Below are 13,714 nucleotides of genomic sequence, written 5' to 3'. Positions count from 1 at the left end.
TGTAACTGGCCGCCTCGATATTTAACCAATTCGGCTGTAATTCCATCAGCTCCTGGCGACTTATGATTTTTAAGCCGATGAATTAGACGGACTGTTCCTTCTATACTTGGTGGTGGCATTATTTATCCGTCGTCTTCAGTTGACGGGACCTTCAACTCGTCGGTATTCTGGCTGTTCAGTAGCTTATCAAAGTACACAACCCATCGGTCCAATATGCCCATTCTGTCGGAAGTCAGATTTTCCTCTTTGTCTCGGCAGGATGAGCATCGAGATTTGTAAGGTTTCATCCTGCTGACTTGTTGGTAAAACTTCTGCGTCTGGTGCGGTTGCTCCCTGTACTTTTCTAGTTCACAGACCTGTTGGTTCTCCCAGGTTTCCTTTTTCCGCCTGTGAAGTCACTTCTCCGCTGGCCGGAGTTCGGGATAAGTCTGCGCGCGTTCTCGGCTCCTTTGAGAATACAACATTACTCGTATGCGGTCTTCTTCTGTTCCATTGCTAGCTTACATTCATCATCAAACCAGCCGGTCCGACTCTTTTTGCGCCTCGGTCCAAGTATCTTTGTGGCCGTTTTTATGATAACGTTCTTCAGGTGAGTGTGAAGATCATTTATTGATGCTTCATCTCCTGGATCTCTGTTGACTGTGGTTATTTCGGCATCCATTTCCCTCTTATAGCTGCTGCGAAGGGCAGTGTTGTGGATGGGTTCAGTGTTAAGGGGGTCATCCCGTGTGAAGGCCGTTTTTTTTGGCTTTTTTTTTAGAAATTTTTTGTGAAGAACTGCATAAAGATACAAATACGAATTTTTTATATATTTTCATTTTCATATATTTTCATTATATCTTGAGTGTTCATAATAATTTTTCCACCCCGATCGCATAGTTGGTTATTGAAATACAGGGCAATTTATGCACCCATCTCCAAAAAAGGTGTTTTTCTGCTGCCACGCTAGAGGGCGCTGCGATCATCTTAAAGAAAAACAGTAAACGGCATTTTAACGTACAGACTTAACTACAGTCCGCAAACTATGATTATTAAAAAATATTAAAAGCTAAATTTTTGGTGTCGTGTTAAACTTTTTTTCATGAATTTTGGGTGTTTCCTTACGGCTTCTTCAATGAATAAAAAAAAAACTACTGAATCAATCACAATTATCTTAGTATGCGGACCGTAGAAACATGTTCTGAATAAGTGGTGAAAATTTTAAAGAATTTCGTTGGATAGATTTTGGGCTATGGTGGCAGCCGATTTTCAACATACAGTTTCGAGAAAAACGCATTTAAAAAGTAGAATGCGATTTTTAGTCATAAAAACTTAACTGACCAGTAATCTGCTATACCTAATCCATAAACCTGAGGTATCTTGAAGAAACACATGTACAGCCTTGGCTTCAATATTTGTCCTTTAAGCGAAGTCATTCGAACGTCATTCGGATCGATAAATGTGAGCTTTATGACGGCGATCGACATAAATCTGACATTTTACTTATCACGTGTTTAACACTGTAATTTCTGAACGACTTCGAATATCAAAAAATCACTTTGCCCATATATTCTACACTATATGTAGATATAACTGATGCCGAAAAAAAAAAATTCGATTCCGCGAATCCGACACACGGGATGACCCCCATAACTCTCACCTGATTGTCAGAGGGGACTCTAGGTGGTGTCGTTACTCGAGCTCGAAGCACCATGCCTACGAGATAGTGATCCGAGTCTATATTGATCCCCCTATATGTTCTGACATTCATCAAGACTGAGAGGTGGCAGAATTCGATCAGCACGTGGTCAATTTGGCTGAAAGTGGTCTCGTCTGGAGAGGCCCACGTATATTTGTGGACCGCTTTTCGCGCAAACCAGGTACTTCCAACAACCATTTCGTGTGATAATGCTAACTGAATAACCCGCAGTCCGTTATCATTTGTTTTTTCGTGTAAGCTATGGGAGCCAACGTATCGCCTGAATACGGGCTCCTTCCCTACTTGGCTGTTAAAATCCCCAAGTATGATTTTGATATCATACTTGGGATAGGCTTCGAGGGTCTGCTCAACTGTCTTGTAGAAGATATCACTCTCCGACTCTGCAGCCTCCTCTGTAGGGGCGTGAACGTTAATGAAGCTTATATTTCTAAATTTGCCTCGCAAACGTAGAGTGCATAGCCGTTTTCAAAACCGATAACAGCAGGTTTCATTTTCTTGGCTGACTAAGAAACCTACTCCGAGGACATGGTTTACTGGATGGCCACTATAATATATGGTGTAGTGGCTCTTCTCCCTGTCCATCGCATCTTTTGCAAAGCTGTTACATCAGCCTTATATTGGAAGTGGAGATAGGATTTGATAGTAGAGCTGTTGGTGTTGGTTCAGCAGGCGTTTCCCAGGTTTTATGCTTCATAGTGGGTACCAATCCACGTGTTGCCCTGGGGCCTATACTACCCTTTGACCGCCCCTTACCACATGAAGAGTTAAAATCTTTTGCTTTTGCTTCCATCTTCGTGGCTTTGGCGACCCTCAGTGTATGTAGTAGTAAACTAGTACAGGTTATCATACTACGACAAGGTAGTGTCCAAGGGGAATTGAATAAGTAATTAAGACATAATTGAAGTGTAAGCATTTTTGAAAGTCTAAGCTGCCAACCTTTTTTTATACCCAATCTTTGCGACAGACTAGATAGACTAGACTAGACTAGTCTTAACTGTTAACTTTTTCGCTTCGAATTAGTTATAAATAACTAGTCAGTTGAGATTATCCATATTACGGTCTAGCCTTCCAGCATCAGCGTTAATGACCAACAATCTTTCGTTCTTGAAGCTCAATTCATATCTAAAATGCGAAAGTTCGTTTAATACAATGCAAGTTCGAGGCGATTAATGAACGTTGTCCCACCGCAGACAGATCCAAGAAGTGAAGTGAGGATAATGAGAAGCCACACTTCATTAGTTTACATTTAAAATCAATCGTGAAAATCTAGTCGAATTAAATTTTTTATGCAGAAATTCAATAATAGCTGGAGCGTTGCATGGTCGTGTTGGATTCCATTCACGAGCAACTACTTTCGTTTTCAAGAGACTGCGGTTGAATATTTAAGTGAAAATCAAACAATTCGATTGCGAAGAAAGTCATCGGTTCTCGAGGCTCCAGTTGTTTACTGATGAGTCTGCGAACCGTTCATCATGGCTCATTCAATTTTGCTCGGCATGTTTTCGCGGATCATGATCTTTTCTGATTACTGTGGTAGTCTTAAGTCGTTCGTGAATTGTGTGTGATTGAGTCTCTTAAAGATCGGAGAAAGGATGATGTTTTATTGATTTCTAAGTTGATTTAAATTAATTTTGAATCGCTGAAGTTGACACTAAGAATTTCAGCAATTCAATCGTCAATCTTTCTCCGCATACTACCAAAACATGACTCTTTCCGAGAGCCTCTATCTTATGCTGATGACTAACAGCCGCGCAACATAAGTGCTGTTCCGCATGATTTCCAAAATTATCGTCGACTTCAAACAACTACAATCGAGAGATGGTCTCATTGTACTCTTTGCAGATCTCCAGTATCACCTGACCTGATTTCTAGCATCACGAAATGATGCATGACTGCTTAGCGCGTACCACGCTAAGTCGTACTGAGGCTAACAATATGGGTCTGTCCCCCCAAATGAGCCAATGTGGCCGAGCTTCTTTCGCCAAGAAAAGTGCCATACTTTGTTATGTCGGATAAGTACAATGCATATGAAGCACGAGCAGCATATAAAGCACTTAAGAGCCGACAAAGAAGTGAAACTGCCACCAAAGGCGCTTTTTACCTCGGCGGCGGAGTGACTCCATATGACGGTACCCGAGTGCACAATCAGCAACATAACACTGTGGTGATTTCTTTGCGCAAATGGCTTTCTTTGGGGAAACGACAATTAAACATGCAATAAAATCGCTTAATTAGATACAACTTGGCTATTTGCCACTGACCCACATTCATGTATGCTTGTGTCTATACGCTTACGGAAATACAATGCGAAGATGCGCAAAATTAGCTACTTTTTGAAACGAGCAAACGAAGCACCAAAGTTCAGCTTTGTGAAAGTGATTTAATTCCTTCAGAAATTTTGGTTGAATAAACTATCAGCGCCAAACAAACAAAGCTATCAAACTATCAATCAAGATAAAATGCACGAAACTCCACTATATGTGCATAGTCCACTGTGCTTGCTATATGAGAACACACAAAGCTGTTCCGGTCTACTTTTGGTCTTCCGCCCATAAGTAAATTGTTGTAATTTCCTACTTTTATTGCAGCAAACGTTCATTGCTATTATTGTCTTCTTTAAGGGGGTTTATTGATGCCTTCTGAGGCACCTATGGGATCATTAGTTTGCTATTATGATACTAGGAGGGTGTGGAGATGGGTGTAGATAATATATGTATAGTACCTATTATGCTCTATTATGATTTCATGGTTTCCATGGCTTTTATTCAAAGACAATTTTCGCATGGTTGGCGAATTCTGTGTATAATACTAACGTTTCCAGTTCTCCCCATTCTTGGAGAATATTTACACCAGCAATATTACCTTCATGATAAATTTTGGTTTTGTTAAGTTATTATAATAAAATGTTGCTTCAGGTAAAGGAGAAGGGTTCGGGGCAACTTACTTTGTACTATCCTCAGTAAACCAAAAACAAAATGAGATAAATAAAGTATAGTTGGATTTATTCCACTATGCTAGATCCTACCTGACCTCTCTTGGTGATAGATTCCGCGACTGGTCGACCAAGAAAATGCATCCAATGTCGCTAAAAACAACATGATTGGATCGAGTAACAAGCCTCGAAAAATACTAGGGCGTCCAGTCGGCGCGGCAGGACGGGCTCCGGTCCTGCCGAGAAATGGGCAAGGGTTCTTGGCGCATGGACGGCGTCAAGATGTAAGTAAGTTAGCGAAACAGATACGTGTTTGCACGCTAAATATTGCCACACCGACTGGAAACATCGAGGAACTCGCAAGAGCGCTCTACAAAGAAGAAGATGGATGATCTGGTGTTTAAAGCTGCGACACTTCTCTATTTTGGTAGCTAAGCCACTTAATACGGTGTTCCCATTGCCATCTCAGGGAGTTCCCGTGACGCCATTTTTACTGATGACCTTAATAGTCAGGTGGGTGAAGAGACAGACGGTAACAGATGCCATGGGAGAAAGGGGTTTGGAGCACGCAAAGAGGGTGGTGAGCGTATAATCGATTTTGTGGACACCCACGACCTTGTACTTATGAATACATGGTTCATCAAAGGATTGTCTCATATTCCTACATTTTATAGCGGGAATAGTAAAATATTGATTGAATTTGGCCCGCCGCGCATTAAATAGTGACGGCTTCGTGCGAAGAAAGAATAAATGATCTCACTTACGGGATTATCAACCATTATGAAAATGTATAATAAGAATCGTGGAACCAAATTAAAAACATGTTCCACAAAGTGGCCTCTGCAACCCTTGAGGTCACCAAGCCATCAACTGAGATACTTGGCTTTGGAATGACAATATTGAAATGAAGATGTGTGGAAAGAAACGCTTCTACCACCGATAAAAGGTTCGCCAATTGACAAATTTATAGCTGTCACCCGGCCGGTCAATTACGAAGATCTCTTTGATAATCTGGACACTCTGGATGGCGATCTGTATCGACTTGCCAAAAGCTGACACCAACACAATATTATATCGAACGCTTCTGTTGCGTTGATGACAAGAACAGTATTTTGCTTACTGGCCGTCGAGTCGCGATGGATAGATGGCGAGAAAATCTCGAGCAGCTTTCAACTGAAGAATTTGTTCATCCTCCCCTTCCACAATCATTGCCGACCTTTGGAGCAGTTCCATCTGCCAGTGCCATTTGGTGCTCTGAGGTGGCGGGGAGGAAGGCGGGGCGGCAACCCTGCCGGCTGAACCAAAACTAAGTGGCCGAGGAGAACCTCCACGTGGTGGCACCGGGAAACGCTGTATCGCATTGGCTTGCCGGCCGTGATGCAGTAGGCGAATGCTCCAAGGCTTAATCAGGGCGATCAGACCCGAGTCTGCACGGGGACTCATCTGAAGTGGCTTCGGTCACGAAACCTTACCAGGGGTATACTGGTACCATGGGAACCGGGTAGCCCCTGGACTCATATACTTCGGGAGAATTCCTGTCGTATATGAGTACAGCTTGGTTGTTTGCGGTTGGCCCCCTTGTGGGAGCTTCATGGGGCCTGTTGGTGATGCTCAAGCGAGAACAGACCTTCGGGCCTTCGTACTCCTTAGTTCGGTAGAGATTTAGGTAGGTCTTGCATCCACCAGTATGAATGCTAAGCCATGAACTTGGTATAGACTGGTACCGTTGTTGCTTGTCTCAGCGGGGCTTTGATTGTGGTCACAAAATCAATCCGTGTCCTAAGAACACTGTGGGATTAAGTCTTCCAGAAAGGTGCTCACGTAAAATCCTCAAGGACTTAACTGCCAGTGCCACTGAAGTCAAGGAAGCAGTAAAACGAATGAATCATCTGAGCTGTGGAAGCGAAGAGCTGGAACCCAGCACTGTGGTTCAGTGAATTTTTCATCGGGTGATTCAAGAACCTACTAAAGTACGAATATGCAAAAAGAAAGGTAGTCCAGCAAAATGTTCAAATTACCGTAAATTCTAGTCTCAATTCCACGTGGTAACCGGTAGGCAGCTAACGAGACAGAACTAAAGGCAGAGCTTCCTTAAAGATTCATGGATTAATGGTAATGGATCTTAATGGAATCACTGAATGAATGATGCTTCCAAATTCCTCTATAGGAAGTTTGGTGGAAGTAAACATGCTGACGGTTGGAGCATCCTGTTACCTGACTACGTAAAGTGAAATCTTACCGAAATGACTTTCAAGCGCTCAATGTTTCGTCACTATTAGGTTGGAGGTGTAAGTTCAGATGGACATTTCTGATTAGAACTGATCCGACCCTGAGGGAAAGAAACCAAGAAGCCACGAATGGAAAATGCCAATGTTACAAACCAGAAATGGGTGGACGACAGAGAAGAAGTTTGGACAAAAGTTACCAAGAAGCGGATGGCGTAGAAGAGCAAAGAACTCGGAAAGCCGAGGCCCGGCGCTATTTTGATTGAGAAAACGGGGGAAATGTCATATGCGGATATGCTATACAGTATCAAATTGCCTCCAAAATGGAGGAAATGGGCAATATGGTGTCCAAAATTAGGACTTAAAGCACAAAAGTAGCTTAAACTTAGCGAAACAGGACAAAACTCACCTGTGTTCAGAAGGACCATTGAAGAAGCCTTGGGCATACAAGCAGAGGTTAGAACCTCAACCTATCCTATTACTATCGATAAATTTACTGCCAAGGAGGACATAGTCGGGGCGATTCACTCTAATTTCGTATTCGAGGAAGCAATGACCTTAGAAATGGTATCTTTGCGAAAGGCATACGGCGACACACAAACTGCGGCACTTCCCGTTCCTTCAAAAAGCGCAAAGAAGCTTTCCAAAGCAGGAAAAATAAAAACAGGCTGGGTTATCTGTCGTATCTGGAAACAAGCGAGGATTACATGGATTACAAAATGAAGAAAATCATTTCAAGCTATGCAGGAGATTTGGAGGTGGAGGCCATATAAAGAAGGAGTGCGATAAAACACTTTCATATATGTTCTGTAGAAAAGACCACACAAAAGACCCTAGGCACATAGCTGGGAGTAATAAATGTCTGGTATTCAGGATGGTCTGGTATACTACGAAACCAACATGAAGGTAATCCAGATAAACCTCAATCACTGCGAGGCGGCTCGAGATCTCCTGGCACAATCAGAAAACCATACAAAATACGAGATAATATGTCAATTCAATCAGAGTAATCATCAGGCGGAATCCAGGATCAACAGAAAAGTTGGCCAAATAACTAATTTAGTTTATTATCAACGCGTGCGATGCTGCTCTGGGGAAGAAATCATGGTAAGTAACTGGTCCGGCACTGCTGGCATCGATAGTGAAGACACTGGTGGCGCAAATATCGAATACAGCCATCGAAGTAATCATACCGCGTATTACTGAAGATGAATTCCTTAAGCTATGCAAAAAATAAAGAGCAAGAAACCACCGGGACCTGATGGTATTCCCAATAAAGCAATGAAAGCTACCACGCGCGTGTGACCAGACATGTTTATACAAGCAATGCAAAAGTGCCTCGATGGAGGGATGTTCCCTAAGAAACGTAAATAGCAGAGTTTGGTTTTGTTCCCAAAAGGAAATAGACAACCTAGCGATTCGATCCAGGCTATAAGAGTAAATATTATAGAAAAAAGGCAACACTCGCTAATACCGCCAAATATTGGTGGACTCAAATATGTAAGTAGAGTGCTGCTATCTCAAGTTAATAGCTCAGTCTTGCTACATCATCATCATCAATGGCGCAACAATTAATAAGAAACTTCAGACACCCCAATTTTGCGCCGAGGGCCACAAATTACATATCCCTAAAAGCTGCCTAGCTTCCTGGCCTACGCCATCGCTCCATCTCAGGCAGGGTCTGCATCGTCTTCTTTTTCTACCATAACTGATGCCCTTATAGACTTTCGCGCTGGATCGCCCACCGCAACCTATTGGGCCGTCCCTCTTTCCAGATTATGAAATTTGTGTGAATAAATAAGGAAAAAAGGACTAACAGTTCACAAATGGAAAATAATTTCCATTGTTCGTTTTTTGGTCGCCAGTGTATAAAACTAGCAAATTAAAATCAAAATGAATATGGCCCCTTGAGAGTGCAGAATCATCAAAAACTCCACATTCCGCACAGAATATTAGCATCTGTACAGGCAACGTGACCAAAGGGTGCAAATTCTTTAAGATCCAGAAATAATCTTATGCGACCTTGCACTTTTACGCAACACTGCAATTATACTTTGTAATATATAATATTTGAGTTAGTCTTAAGATAAACGTCGTGGAATGAAGAGACTTTACTAAGACAATTTAAAACTTTTTTTTTTTCACCTTCGAAAGAATGGCAGCATAGGTTTACTAATTTTAACTTTTTTTGTAGTTTAGGTTGAATACCTGTTTTCTTATTATACTAATTCTTACTAATGAAAAGCGGTGATTCAAAAAATCGATCACACTTTCATCTATCTGTATCGACAGATTGGGTTGTGCGTCCCGTTTTCTTGGGCTTTTGTGAACTAAAGCGGTTTTATTTTCGATAAAATGAGACATCGAGTGTATAAATTAGATTCTGAATATTTCTGTTATAAACGTACGTTTTTGTCATCATTGTATTTGCAAAAACAAGGAAGACCGATATTGAAATGTCTCAAAACAGCATATTTGTATTATATATTTCGGATTCTCGGTGAATAACTAAGATACAAAGTAGGGCCCATATGCTTTTTTGCTGTAGACTTACTTTAATACACTGGGATTCAGGAGAAAAATGGTGTCTCCAATCTGGATCGCTAACACTCTGGAGAGGTCCTCAAATCACGAAAGTGACTGTTATTTTTGCATGGCATGACAATAACATCAATCCATCTATATATGTAGGTGTGCATGATTATTTTAACATTCCATAAATTTTAACTTTACAACTGATTTTTTCACATGACCGTTATATTTTTAAAACTGGTTTTTAAGGTTTTGTTTGCAAAACCACCCACTCCTCCCCTATCCCGTGGTACCACCTTTAGGTATTACATCATGGGGCGGAGTTCACTTACTTTAGCTAGGTCTCCTTCCGTATACCCGCGTGGTTCGTAATCGCGCCTTCTTCACTTCTTCTGCTTTTCGTAGTTTATCCTGGATTACTACGATCAGGAAAATTGATCTCAGTCCTCCTGGTAAGCTACCATTCTCCGGACAAAATGTTTCGGGGATAGCACTTTACCTAGAGTTTCCTCTAGGTTCCTCCTTTCTTCCGCGAACCTGGGACGTTGGAAGAATACGCGCGCTGGGTTGTCTGGGACCCCGTCGTAGTTTGGACAATTAGGTGAGGTGTCCAATTTAAGCCTGTACAAGTATTGACGGTATTCTCAATGGTCGGTGAGAAACTGGGTGAGATGATAATTGATTTCCTCATACTTTCTCTCTAGCGACTCCCCGATGGAAGGGATCAACCTGCTTACGGAGCTCTCCCTTTCGCCTTTTTTCACATGCGATAAGGGAGAGATGGGCCTGGTGTTATAAATGTTTATCATTTCGGTTGCCACAGTGTCAATCGGTATCATTACCGAGATAACGAACGCTGCATCATCTGAGACGCCCCTGGCTGTTCTTCTGTAAATCATACTCAGTTCATGTGCATTGCCTAAAACATGCAGTGCTTTTCCCCAAACTGGGACTGCATACAGCATGATGAACTCACCACCCTGGCTATAAGTAGCCTGCAAGTATGCCGCGGTTCTCCTACGTTCGGCATCATTCTTGCCAGAGCCATACTCGTGGTGGATGCTTTTTCGCAAGTATGCTCTATATGCTGCTTAAAATTGAGTTTTCCGTCTATCATCACCCCCAAGTATTTGACGGTCGGCTTGGAAGTGACGAACGGGAAAGGCTAAGTACATCATTATAAATGATTTTCCACAGTAGTGGACCCAGTACAGAGCCCTGTTGGACACCCGCGGAGACAATGTACTTTTTGGGTGCATCATCGGTATTATACCAGAGTTTCCGCTCTTGCAAGTAGCTATCGATGATAGCGGCGAAGTAGGTGGGAACACCAATGATCGCCAGAGACATTCGTATAAGGTTCCAATTGGCCGAGCTGAATGCATTCCTCACATCCAGGGTAACCACCACACAATATTTGCTGGTACAACCGCTTCCGTGAATTGCATTTTCGGCCAATCCAGTAACCGTTTTGATGGCATCAATGGTTGATCTGGCTTTACGGAACACATACTGCCTATCTTAAAGGCGCCCTTGGCTCTCAACGACTGGGAGTAATCTATTATAAATAACGCGCTCCAACATTTTCCCGATAGTGCCTAGAAGACATATGGGTCCAAAGGATGATGGTTCCCCTGGAGGTTTGCAAGCCTTAGGCAGCAGCACCAGCTTCTGCCGCTTCAATGGTGCAGGAAAGATACCCTTGGGCTTGCAGGTTTCGGTCAGCTCCGCGAACATATCCTACATTTGGCGGCAAGTTTGAGGGCCTTGTTCGATATGACGTCAATACCCGGGGCTTTGATGTCGCCTATCGACTGCAGCTCGTCCTTGGTGACTGGTGAAATCGGCGTCATATTCAGGAGGCGCTGGAAGGTGTCAGTACCCCCCTTTTGCTGGGGCATGTGATCTGCGGAGATGATCGGCCTCCATATCGTCCTGTCATGATTTTATAGGCGCTATTCCACGGGTTTATGTCTGTTTCCGAACAGAGATCCTTAAAACTTGAGGTTCTTGCGGGCTTTCCTATAGGCATACTCCTTTTGCCCTTGATCGATCCTACCTATTGCCATTTGAGCCGTTCGTCAGTCTGTCTGTCACAAGCACTTTTCTCAGAAACGGCTATTCCGATCGACACGAAGTTTGGTGAGAAGTTGGAAAATGCAGTGAGTGATATCGTACTACGTTGAGATTTTGGGGGGAGGGTCCTCATACATGCAAAAGGGGGGTGTAACATTTTTTTTCACCGAATATAGTCATGTTGGGTGTCAAATGAAAGGTCTCGATTAGTACTTTTCGAAGTTTTGAGATTCGTTAGAAAGGCGGGGAGTTGGAGGGTTGGAAGGTGATGATTTTTTTAAAGGACCCATTCTCAGAAACTGCCCAACCGGAAAATCTGAAAACATCATGAAGCAGCCTCTATATGGTGTCCAGGCCTCAAAATACTCTCCATATCGATGTCTGCTCAAATTAAGTTAATAATAGTATATAACCATAGCTTTGGGGAAATTGAGTAAAAACCCCCCTTAAGTCTATCCCAGAGTAATAAAAGTTTGCAGTAGTGTAGTAGCATAGAATATAATATGGAGCATGTTAATCCCAAGTTTGATCAAAATCATACTATTAGTAACAAAGTTACAGTAGCTCAAAGTTGTCTTCACCGTGTAAATTTACTGCAACTAAATATCAATATCACACTAAAGTGAGTAGTCTGACATGCTAAATGCATATGCATAACGGGCTACGTACAAATGGGATAGTTATGCACTGAAATATACTCACAGAAGAAGCAAACAAAACCTTTCATACCTGAAGCGCCGAGCTTCCGGTTTCTCGGCTTGTTTTATGTTATCATGAAGAAAGTTAGGAACGAATCCTGAATAACCGTAAAAACAATAAGTTTTCTGATTGCGCGCTTTAGCGATTTTATTGAGTGGTAAAATTATTTCAACAAAAGTATTTTGGTAGAAATTCCTGTAAAAGAAAAAAATTAAATTCACGAAAATTTTAGCTAAAAATTAAATTAATTAATGTACTAATTAGCTAATTGATATTCTGTATTGTCCCCCCTTTTGCATCAATTACAGCTTGTAATCGTTTGGGTATGAATTTTACTAAATTTTGTAGGAAACTGACTGAAACTGAGTCGAGGCTTGGCGAAGGCTAATTCAATGTTTGGACTCCCACTCTATTTAAGGTAGTTCAGTGTAACTATGCAAGGAAGTGGCCGGGATTGCCCGTTGGGTGTTGATGGGTTTCCTGTAAATAGGAAAAAAAGTGGACCGTTGTAACGTTTGATTAATATATCTAAGAAAGGCAACTTAATGAAGGTTAAAAAAAGTGAAGTGACGGCGGCTTTACGGTTTCTTACCAGGACAGAGGCAAATCGTCAGACGCTGCCTCACCTCTGCCCTGGGAGCAGCGTGACCGTAGCGGCTCGCAGATGTTGAATGCTCCTTTATATAATTCGTAAAACACGACATGCCTACGAATTATATTGAGCGCAAATCCGCCTTGCTGACCAAAGCTGGCCATGGCTGAAGGAGTAAGTTGCTCCTCAATTGGTCCGGTCCTGCATTAAGTTGATGCGGACTTAGGACCCCTCTTCATTCTCAAAACGAATTAATGAAGGTTATTTTTGGGTGTAGCATGATAATGTTATTCATCATACCTCAATCCTATATTTGGCAGTGATCCTTCCAGCTCCATTGGTGCAGTAGTTGGGTTGCATCGGCGAAGAGTACGGCCGAGTGAAGGAGGGTGTTGAAATCACAAAAATCTGTTGGATTGGGCAAAGTTGACTTGGAATGGAGAGATCCGCTTTTGGGCGTTTTTTTTTGCTATAACTTGGGTAAAGTTAGGATACTTAAGGTAGTTGGCGGGGTGGTCACTTGCCCCGCAGTTTACGCATTTCCGACTTTTGTCCGGCGTTCTGGAACACTCATCAAGCCCGTGTGCGCTGTCACATCACATGCAGCAATTTTGGAGGTGGTAGTTCGGTACCACATGACCCACCCGTTCGCAGTTTTTGCACTGCAAAATTTGTTTGTTAATGATCTGCTCAAAGCGGACCAAGGTACGATTTTATTGCCTTTATAGGGGCGAGATCGCCGAGGTTGCTTTTGCCGATGGGAGCACATAAGTGAAAAATTTCCCCTGTTTCCTCACGACCCTTGGTTCCCGAGAGTAGTTCTGGCATTTTCGGCGGGTTCTACGACCACGATTGAAGGAATTTTCACACTTAACTTTTTCCCCGATGTGTCTAATGTTGCTGCTGCACTGGTTTGGCAGGGCAGCGACGATTGCTACTTAGATTGCAACTGGCGCCTC

Source organism: Hermetia illucens, chromosome 5 (assembly GCF_905115235.1).
Source record: "Hermetia illucens chromosome 5, iHerIll2.2.curated.20191125, whole genome shotgun sequence".
In the NCBI taxonomy this organism is placed as follows: domain Eukaryota; kingdom Metazoa; phylum Arthropoda; class Insecta; order Diptera; family Stratiomyidae; genus Hermetia; species Hermetia illucens.
The sequence above is the reverse complement of the archived record's forward strand: the minus strand, read 5'-3'. Positions refer to the sequence as shown.